Raw genomic sequence first — 10,000 nt, forward strand, 5'->3', positions numbered from 1 at the left:
CCACGTCTCCCCGGCTTTCTCTGCCCCCGTGCCCCACCGGGCAAACTTCGCTTTGGGGGTTCCACACTTCGGCAGTGGCCGGCGCCAGCCACTCGTCAACTTTTTTTCTTTTCCCCTCTTTCGTTGCCGAGCCCGGGCTGGGCTCCGGCTCACGGACGAGCGAAACCCATCCAACACCGCTGAGGGTGCGCCAGCGGCCGCTCCAAACCGCCGCGCCTTTGCTCGGCCCCGCGGGTCCCCTCTCTGACCCGGGGGAAAGCCACCGAGAAGCCAGACGGACCCCTGCCCAGCCGCCTGGCGGGTGGCTTGGAGCAGCCGCTCGGCAGCGCTGCCCTGGGAGTGCTCGGCGTCACTCGTTCCCTCATATACGGAACTGGAGGGCCGTCAGCTCCGCGAGCGCACAACCAGCCGACCTCCGCCCAGCGGCAGGTCGCAGAAATCACGCCGGCTTGTACGATGACGTAGGCGGAGGCAGAGCGCAACAGCGACCCCTTGGCGACAAGCGCGAGCTCCGCGGAGAGCACGTCTACTCGCCGAGGGAGAGCACGTCTACTCGCCCAGGGAGAGCACGTCTACTCGCCGAGGGAGAGCACGTCTACTCGCCCAGGGAGAGCACGTCTACTCGCCCAGGGAGAGCACGTCTACTCGCCCAGGGAGAGCACGTCTACTCGCCCAGGGAGAGCACGTCTACTCGCCCAGGGAGAGCACGTCTACTCGCCCAGGGAGAGCACGTCTACTCGCCGAGGGAGAGCACGTCTACTCGCCCAGGGAGAGCACGTCTACTCGCCGAGGGAGAGCACGTCTACTCGCCCAGGGAGAGCACGTCTACTCGCCCAGGGAGAGCACGTCTACTCGCCCAGGGAGAGCACGTCTACTCGCCCAGGGAGAGCACGTCTACTCGCCGAGGGAGAGCACGTCTACTCGCCCAGGGAGAGCACGTCTACTCGCTCAGGGAGAGCACGTCTACTCGCCCAGGGAGAGCACGTCTACTCGCCGAGGGAGAGCACGTCTACTCGCCGAGGGAGAGCACGTCTACCTCCCGGCTGAGGGAGAGCACGGGGGGGGGGGACAAAGACAGGCGGCAGCAGCTTCGGTGAACGTCACCCGGGAGGCGACCGGGGGTGTCCCGGGGCTGTCCCGGGAAGCCGGCGTCCGGCACAGGGAACCGTCAGCTGCCGGACCGGGGCGAATCCCCGCGGCCACGGCAGGGGTGGGGGCTCGAAGACAGCCGGCAGCCGCTTCGGTGAACGTCACCCGGGAGGAGACTGGGGCCCTCCCGGGACCGTCCCGGGAAGACGACGTTCGGCACGAGATCCCGGCCGCGGCCGGACCGGCTCGAAGCCTCGCGGTCCCGGCAGCAGCCGGAGCCGCTCGCCGCCTCGGGCTCCCGGCCCCCTACAGATCCGGCGACTCGTTCGCGGGCGGCGGGGGGAGGCAGTGGAGGGGGTGCGGGGAGAAGCGGCAGCGGAGGCGGAGGGGGGGGGGCTCGAAGACAGCCGGCAGCCGCTTCGGTGAACGTCACCCAGGAGGCGATCGGGGCCGTCTCGGGGCCGTCCCGGGATGCCGGCTTCCGGCACGGGGGTCCCGGCCGCGGCCGGACCGGCTCGTATCCCCGCGGCTCCGGTAGGGGGGGGGGGGGGGCTCGAAGACAGCCGGCAGTCGCCTCGGTGAACGTCACCCGGCCGGCGACCGCGGCCGTTCCGGGGCCGTCCCGGGAAGCCTGCGACAGGCACGGGGTCCCAGCCGCGGCCGGACCGACTCGAAGCCCCGCGGCCCCGGCACGGGGGAGGCCCAAAGACTGGCGGCAGCCGCTTCGCTGAACGTCACCCGGCCGGCGACCGGGGCCGTCCCGGGGCCGTCCCGGGATGCCGGCTTCCGGCACGGGGTCCCGGCCGCGGCCGGAGCGGCTCGAATCCCCGCGGTCCCGGCAGCAGCCGGAGCCGCTCGCCGTTCGGGCTCCCGGCACCCTACGGATCCGCCGACTCGTTCGCCGGCGGCGGGGGGAGGCAGTGGAGGGGGTGCGGGCAGAAGCGGCAGCGGAGGCGGAGGGGGGGGGGCTCGAAGACAGCCGGCAGCCGCTTCGGTGAACGTCACCCAGGAGGCGATCGGGGCCGTCCCGGGGCCGTCCGGGGATGCCGGCTTCCGGCACGGGGTCCCGGCCGCGGCCGGACCGGCTCGAATCCCCGCGGTCCCGGCAGCAGCCGGAGCCGCTCGCCGTTCGGGCTCCCGGCACCCTACGGATCCGGCGACTCGTTCGCCGGCGGCGGGGGGAGGCAGTGGAGGGGGTGCGGGCAGAAGCGGCAGCGGAGGCGGAGGCGGGGGGGGGCTCGAAGACAGCCGGCAGCCGCTTCGGTGAACGTCACCCAGGAGGCGATCAGGGCCGTCCCGGGGCCGTCCCGGGATGCCGGCTTCCGGCACGGGGTCCCGGCCGCGGCCGGACCGGCTCGAATCCCCGCGGTCCCGGCAGCAGCCGGAGCCGCTCGCCGTTCGGGCTCCCGGCACCCTACGGATCCGGCGACTCGTTCGCGGGCGGGGGGGGGAGGCAGTGAAGGAGGTGCGGGCAGAAGCGGCAGCGGAGGCGGAGGGGGGGGGGGGTGCTCGGAGACAGCCGTCAGCCGCTTCGGTGAACGTCACCCGGGAGGCGACCGGGACCGGCCCGGGAAGCCATCGTCCGGCCCCGGATCCCGGCCGCGGCCGGACCGGCTCGAATCCCCGCGGCCCCGGCACGGGGGAGGCCCAAAGACTGGCGGCAGCCGCTTCGGTGAACGTCACCCGGCCGGCGACCGGGGCCGTCCCGGGGCCGTCCCGGGATGCCGGCTTCCGGCACGGGGTCCCGGCCGCGGCCGGACCGGCTCGAATCCCCGCGGTCCCGGCAGCAGCCGGAGCCGCTCGCCGTTCGGGCTCCCGGCACCCTACGGATCCGGCGACTCGTTCGCGGGCGGGGGGGGGAGGCAGTGAAGGAGGTGCGGGCAGAAGCGGCAGCGGAGGCGGAGGGGGGGGGGGTGCTCGGAGACAGCCGTCAGCCGCTTCGGTGAACGTCACCCGGGAGGCGACCGGGACCGGCCCGGGAAGCCATCGTCCGGCCCCGGATCCCGGCCGCGGCCGGACCGGCTCGAATCCCCGCGGCCCCGGCACGGGGGAGGCCCAAAGACTGGCGGCAGCCGCTTCGGTGAACGTCACCCGGCCGGCGACCGGGGCCGTCCCGGGGCCGTCCCGGGATGCCGGCTTCCGGCACGGGGTCCCGGCCGCGGCCGGAGCGGCTCGAATCCCCGCGGTCCCGGCAGCAGCCGGAGCCGCTCGCCGTTCGGGCTCCCGGCACCCTACGGATCCGGCGACTCGTTCGCGGGCGGGGGGGGGAGGCAGTGAAGGAGGTGCGGGCAGAAGCGGCAGCGGAGGCGGAGGGGGGGGGGGGTGCTCGGAGACAGCCGTCAGCCGCTTCGGTGAACGTCACCCGGGAGGCGACCGGGACCGGCCCGGGAAGCCATCGTCCGGCCCCGGATCCCGGCCGCGGCCGGACCGGCTCGAATCCCCGCGGCCCCGGCACGGGGGAGGCCCAAAGACTGGCGGCAGCCGCTTCGGTGAACGTCACCCGGCCGGCGACCGGGGCCGTCCCGGGGCCGTCCCGGGATGCCGGCTTCCGGCACGGGGTCCCGGCCGCGGCCGGACCGGCTCGAATCCCCGCGGTCCCGGCAGCAGCCGGAGCCGCTCGCCGTTCGGGCTCCCGGCACCCTACGGATCCGGCGACTCGTTCGCGGGCGGGGGGGGGAGGCAGTGAAGGAGGTGCGGGCAGAAGCGGCAGCGGAGGCGGAGGGGGGGGGGGTGCTCGGAGACAGCCGTCAGCCGCTTCGGTGAACGTCACCCGGGAGGCGACCGGGACCGGCCCGGGAAGCCATCGTCCGGCCCCGGATCCCGGCCGCGGCCGGACCGGCTCGAATCCCCGCGGCCCCGGCACGGGGGAGGCCCAAAGACTGGCGGCAGCCGCTTCGGTGAACGTCACCCGGCCGGCGACCGGGGCCGTCCCGGGGCCGTCCCGGGATGCCGGCTTCCGGCACGGGGGTCCCGGCCGCGGCCGGACCGGCTCGAATCCCCGCGGCCCCGGCACGGGGGAGGCCCAAAGACTGGCGGCAGCCGCTTCGGTGAACGTCACCCGGCCGGCGACCGCGGCCGTTCCGGGGCCGTCCCGGGAAGCCTGCGACAGGCACGGGGTCCCGGCCTCGGCCGGACCCGCACTGGGTGCCGCCGCCTCGGGCTCTCGGGACGGTATGGATCCGCCGACTCGTTCGCCGGCAGCGGGGGGAGGCAGTGGAGGCGGTGCGGGGAGAAGCGGCAGCGGAGGCGGAGGGGGGGGGGGCTCGAAGACAGCCGGCAGCCGCTTCGGTGAACGTCACCCAGGAGGCGATCGGGGCCGTCCCGGGGCCGTCCCGGGATGCCGGCTTCCGGCACGGGGTCCCGGCCGCGGCCGGACCGGCTCGTATCCCCGCGGCTCCGGCAGGGGGGGGGGGGGCTCGAAGACAGCCGGCAGTCGCCTCGGTGAACGTCACCCGGCCGGCGACCGCGGCCGTTCCGGGGCCGTCCCGGGAAGCCTGCGACAGGCACGGGGTCCCAGCCGCGGCCGGACCGACTCGAAGCCCCGCGGCCCCGGCACGGGGGAGGCCCAAAGACTGGCGGCAGCCGCTTCGGTGAACGTCACCCGGCCGGCGACCGGGGCCGTCCCGGGGCCGTCCCGGGATGCCGGCATCCGGCACGGGGTCCCGGCCGCGGCCGGAGCGGCTCGAATCCCCGCGGTCCCGGCAGCAGCCGGAGCCGCTCGCCGTTCGGGCTCCCGGCACCCTACGGATCCGGCGACTCGTTCGCCGGCGGCGGGGGGAGGCAGTGGAGGGGGTGCGGGCAGAAGCGGCAGCGGAGGCGGAGGGGGGGGGGCTCGAAGACAGCCGGCAGCCGCTTCGGTGAACGTCACCCGGCCGGCGACCGGGGCCGTCCCGGGGCTGTCCGGGGATGCCGGCTTCCGGCACGGGGGTCCCGGCCGCGGCCGGAGCGGCTCGAATCCCCGCGGTCCCGGCAGCAGCCGGAGCCGCTCGCCGTTCGGGCTCCCGGCACCCTACAGATCCGGCGACTCGTTCGCCGGCGGCGGGGGGAGGCAGTGGAGGGGGTGCGGGGAGAAGCGGCAGCGGAGGCGGAGGGGGGGGGGGGGCTCGAAGACAGCCGGCAGCCGCTTCGGTGAACGTCACCCGGGAGGCGACCGGGACCGGCCCGGGAAGCCATCGTCCGGCCCGGGATCCCGGCCGCGGCCGGACCGGCTCGAATCCCCGCGGCCCCGGCACGGGGGAGGCCCAAAGACTGGCGGCAGCCGCTTCGCTGAACGTCACCCGGCCGGCGACCGGGGCCGTCCCGGGGCCGTCCCGGGATGCCGGCTTCCGGCACGGGGTCCCGGCCGCGGCCGGACCGGCTCGAATCCCCGCGGTCCCGGCAGCAGCCGGAGCCGCTCGCCGTTCGGGCTCCCGGCACCCTACAGATCCGGCGACTCGTTCGCCGGCGGCGGGGGGAGGCAGTGGAGGGGGTGCGGGCAGAAGCGGCCGCGGAGGCGGGGGGGGGGGGGGGGGCTCGAAGACAGCCGTCAGCCGCTTCGGTGAACGTCACCCGGGAGGCGACCGGGACCGGCCCGGGAAGCCATCGTCCGGCCCCGGATCCCGGCCGCGGCCGGACCGGCTCGAAGCCCCGCGGCCCCGGCACGGGGGAGGCCCAAAGACTGGCGGCAGCCGCTTCGCTGAACGTCACCCGGCCGGCGACCGGGGCCGTCCCGGGGCCGTCCCGGGATGCCGGCTTCCGGCACGGGGGTCCCGGCCGCGGCCGGAGCGGCTCGAAGCCCCGCGGTCCCGGCAGCAGCCGGAGCCGCTCGCCGTTCGGGCTCCCGGCACCCTACGGATCCGGCGACTCGTTCGCCGGCGGCGGGGGGAGGCAGTGGAGGCGGTGCGGGGAGAAGCGGCAGCGGAGGCGGAGGGGGGGCGGGGGGGGACGATAGTGGCGGGGGGGCGGGGGGTGCTCGAAGGCAGCCGGCAGCCAGTTCGGTGAACATTCGCCGGGGCGGGGGGGGCGACCTGTCCGTGCCCGGGGCAGCCCCGGGAAGCCGGCAGCCAGCACGGGGGTCCCGGCAGCACCTGTTCCCTGCCCTGGGACTTGCCGTGCCCGGCGGCCGGTTGCCGGGTGGGGGGAGCGATGAGAGGCGGGGCGCAGCGGCCGGGGCAGCGCCGGGCCGCAGCGGGGGGCTGGGCGGGTGGGGTAGGCGTCGAGCGGCAAGCCCTCGGCTGCAGCGAATGTTCGGCGGTGCGGGGCGGGGGGGGACGGGACGACACGTTGGGGGCGCCGAGTCCGAGCCACCCCCGGCCCCAGGGGCGGCCGGAGGGGGAGGCCGGTGCCTGGCCCTGGGAGCTGCTGGGCGCCGGATGGCCGAGGGTGCGTCAGAAGCCGCCCGAGCGGTCGAGCAGGTCCTCCAGAAAGGCCTAGGGTGGCTTCGAGGGCCCCGGGAGCAGTCGAGGGAGGCCTCCAGGCAGGTCTGGAGTGGATGGGAGGCCTTCCAAAGCAGACAAGGGAGGCTGCCAGCGGGGCCTAGGCTGGCACTGCAGCCTGTAAATGGTTGGGGGGGGGGGCCTCTGGTGCGGCCTGGAGTCTCTGGGTGGCGTCCAGAGAGGTGCAAAAGATCCTCTGGTGCGGCCTGGGGTGGCGGAGAAGCCTGCAGAGCGTGCGGGGGAGGCTTCTGGTGCGGCCTGGGGTGGGTCGGAAGCCTGCAGAGCGTGCGGGAGAGGCTTCTGGTGCGGCCTGGGGTGGCTGAGAAGCCTGCAGAGCGTGCGGGAGAGGCTTCTGCTGCGGCCTGGGGTGGCTGAGAAGCCTGCAGAGCGTGCGGGAGAGGCTTCTGCTGCGGCCTGGGGTGGCTGAGAAGCCTGCAGAGCGTGCGGGGGAGGCTTCTGTTGGGGCCTGGGGTGGGGTCAGAAGCCTACAGAGCGTGCGGGGGAGGCTTCTGGTGCGGCCTGGGGTGGGTCGGAAGCCTGCAGAGCGTGCGGGAGAGGCTTCTGTTGGGGCCTGGGGTGGCTGAGAAGCCTGCAGAGCGTGCGGGGGAGGCTTCTGCTGCGGCCTGGGGTGGCTGAGAAGCCTGCAGAGCGTGCGGGAGAGGCTTCTGCTGCGGCCTGGGGTGGCTGAGAAGCCTGCAGAGCGTGCGGGGGAGGCTTCTGGTGCGGCCTGGGGTGGCTGAGAAGCCTGAAGAGCGTGCGGGAGAGGCTTCTGGTGCGGCCTGGGGTGGCTGAGAAGCCTGCAGAGCGTGCGGGGGAGGCTTCTGGTGCGGCCTGGGGTGGCTGAGAAGCCTGCAGAGCGTGCGGGGGAGGCTTCTGGTGCGGCCTGGGGTGGCTGAGAAGCCTGCAGAGCGTGCGGGAGAGGCTTCTGCTGCGGCCTGGGGTGGCTGAGAAGCCTGCAGAGCGTGCGGGAGAGGCTTCTGGTGCGGCCTGGGGTGGCTGAGAAGCCTGCAGAGCGTGCGGGAGAGGCTTCTGCTGCGGCCTGGGGTGGCTGAGAAGCCTGCAGAGCGTGCGGGAGAGGCTTCTGCTGCGGCCTGGGGTGGCTGAGAAGCCTGCAGAGCGTGCGGGAGAGGCTTCTGCTGCGGCCTGGGGTGGCTGAGAAGCCTGCAGGGCGTGCGGGAGAGGCTTCTGCTGCGGCCTGGGGTGGGTGGGAAGCCTGCAGAGCGTGCGGGGGAGGCTTCTGGTGCGGCCTGGGGTGGCTGAGAAGCCTGCAGAGCGTGCGGGGGAGGCTTCTGGTGCGGCCTGGGGTGGCTGAGAAGCCTGCAGAGCGTGCGGGAGAGGCTTCTGGTGCGGCCTGGGGTGGCTGAGAAGCCTGCAGAGCGTGCGGGGGAGGCTTCTGGTGCGGCCTGGGGTGGCTGAGAAGCCTGAAGAGCGTGCGGGAGAGGCTTCTGGTGCGGCCTGGGGTGGCTGAGAAGCCTGCAGAGAGGCTTCTGGTGCGGCCTGGGGTGGCTGAGAAGCCTGCAGAGCGTGCGGGAGAGGCTTCTGGTGCGGCCTGGGGTGGCTGAGAAGCCTGCAGAGCGTGCGGGAGAGGCTTCTGCTGCGGCCTGGGGTGGCTGAGAAGCCTGCAGAGCGTGCGGGAGAGGCTTCTGCTGCGGCCTGGGGTGGGTCGGAAGCCTGCAGAGCTTGCGGGGGAGGCTTCTGGTGCGGCCTGGGGTGGGTCGGAAGCCTGCAGAGCGTGCGGGGGAGGCTTCTGCTGCGGCCTGGGGTGGCTGAGAAGCCTGCAGAGCGTGCGGGAGAGGCTTCTGCTGCGGCCTGGGGTGGCTGAGAAGCCTGCAGAGCGTGCGGGAGAGGCTTCTGCTGCGGCCTGGGGTCTCTGGGTGGCCTCTAGAGAGGTGCAAAAGACCCTCTGGGTTGGGCTGGGGTGGCTCTTGGACCCCTGCCACACAGTGGAGAGCGGCCTCCGGCCCGCCACCTGTGTCCCTGTGTGCCTGAGTGCCTGTGTCCCTGTGTCCCTGTGTCCCTGTGTCCCTGAGTGCCTGAGTGCCTGTGTCCCTGTGTCCCTGTGTCCCTGAGTGCCTGAGTGCCTGAGTGCCTGTGTCCCTGTGTCCTTGTGTCCCTGTGTCCCTGTGTCCCTGTGTGCCTGAGTGCCTGTGTCCCTGTGTCCCTGTCTGTGTACCTGTGTGCGAGAGTGTCCGGCACGCCACCCAGCGGCGGCGGGCAAGCAGGTAGGCGGGTGGGCGGGCCGGCGAGGGCCAGTGTGAGTTTGGGGGGTGGGAGGGGAGGCGGCAGCTGGAAGCGTCAGAGGAGGGGGCGTGGCTCCGGCTGGCCCCGGGAGCAGGTTCCCGGGACCGGGACCGGCTGGACCCGGCGGGTGGTTGATCCCGGGGCGGGGGGCAGAGGCGGCGGGAAGCGGCAGCTGCGTGTGCGGCGGGGGGGTGGAGGGCGAACCGCGGCGGGAAGCGGATGCTTCAGAGCAGGTTACGGGGGCGGGGACGGACGACACCACCTGTCCCCGCCCCGGGACGGGCTGGACCCGGCGCCCTGGACCCGGCGCCGTGTACCCGCCGCCGCCCCCGCCGCCGCCCCCCTCCGCCACCCCGGGACCCCGACGTTTTTTGGCGCCCGCGCCTTTTTTTGCTCCCCGCCTGCCCGCGCTGCCCCGGGCCCTCCCCCGGGGCGGGGCGGGAGGGAGGGACGGACGGACGGGTAGCCGGGGATCTCCGAGCGCGCGCCACCAGACCGAGGCGGGTCCCGCCGGCGGCGGCGGCGGCGGCGGCGGCGGCAGCAGCAGCAGCAAGCGACGGCGGGGGGGGCAGGCTAGGGAGAGAGGGGGAGCGGCATGCGGTAGGGCTGGGGGGTTTGTTTCGGGGGGGAGGGGTGGGGGGGGGGTGGCAGCGGTCAGCGAGAGCGGGGAGAGGGGGAGCGGCATGCGGTAGGGCTGGGGTGTTTTTGGGGTGGGGGCGTTGGGGGGATTAGCGGGCGGGCGGGCAGCCCAGCCAAGCGGCAAGCCGGGGGGCGGGCGAGGGCGGCTTTAGGGCCGGAGGAGCGGAGCGCAACCTCCCCCGTGCAGGCTCCAGCGTGGAGAGCAGCAAGTTTTTGGGGACGGGGGACGACGGACGGGAGGGGCAGCGGCGAGAGGCTAGCTGCGGCAAGGGGCACCGGCACGGCCGCCCTAACAGCGCCGCCTCGGTCGCAGGGGTTAGAGAGCAGCCGGGCAGCCCGGGAGGGAAGCGGCAGCCCGCGTCGCGATCCCCCCTCCAGGGGACAATGTGGGAAGGGGAAGCCGCGGCGGCTTTGGCGGGGGGTGCCCAGCTGCTAGCGGCTTCGGGGGGCAGTTAGCGGCGGCGGGGGGGGGGGGAGATGGGTCGCGGCAGCGGCAAGAGATAACGGCGGGCGGGGGGGCTCCGTGCAAAGCGGTAACGGGAGCCGGGGGGTGTGGGGAGCTGGGGGTGGCAGCAGCGGCAAGAGGCAACGTCGGGAGGGGGGGCTCCGCGCAAACC

This window comes from Melanerpes formicivorus, unplaced genomic scaffold (genome assembly GCF_026170545.1).
Source record: "Melanerpes formicivorus ecotype bairdi unplaced genomic scaffold, bMelFor1.0.p_v2 SCAF_233, whole genome shotgun sequence".
Taxonomy (NCBI): Eukaryota; Metazoa; Chordata; class Aves; order Piciformes; family Picidae; genus Melanerpes; species Melanerpes formicivorus.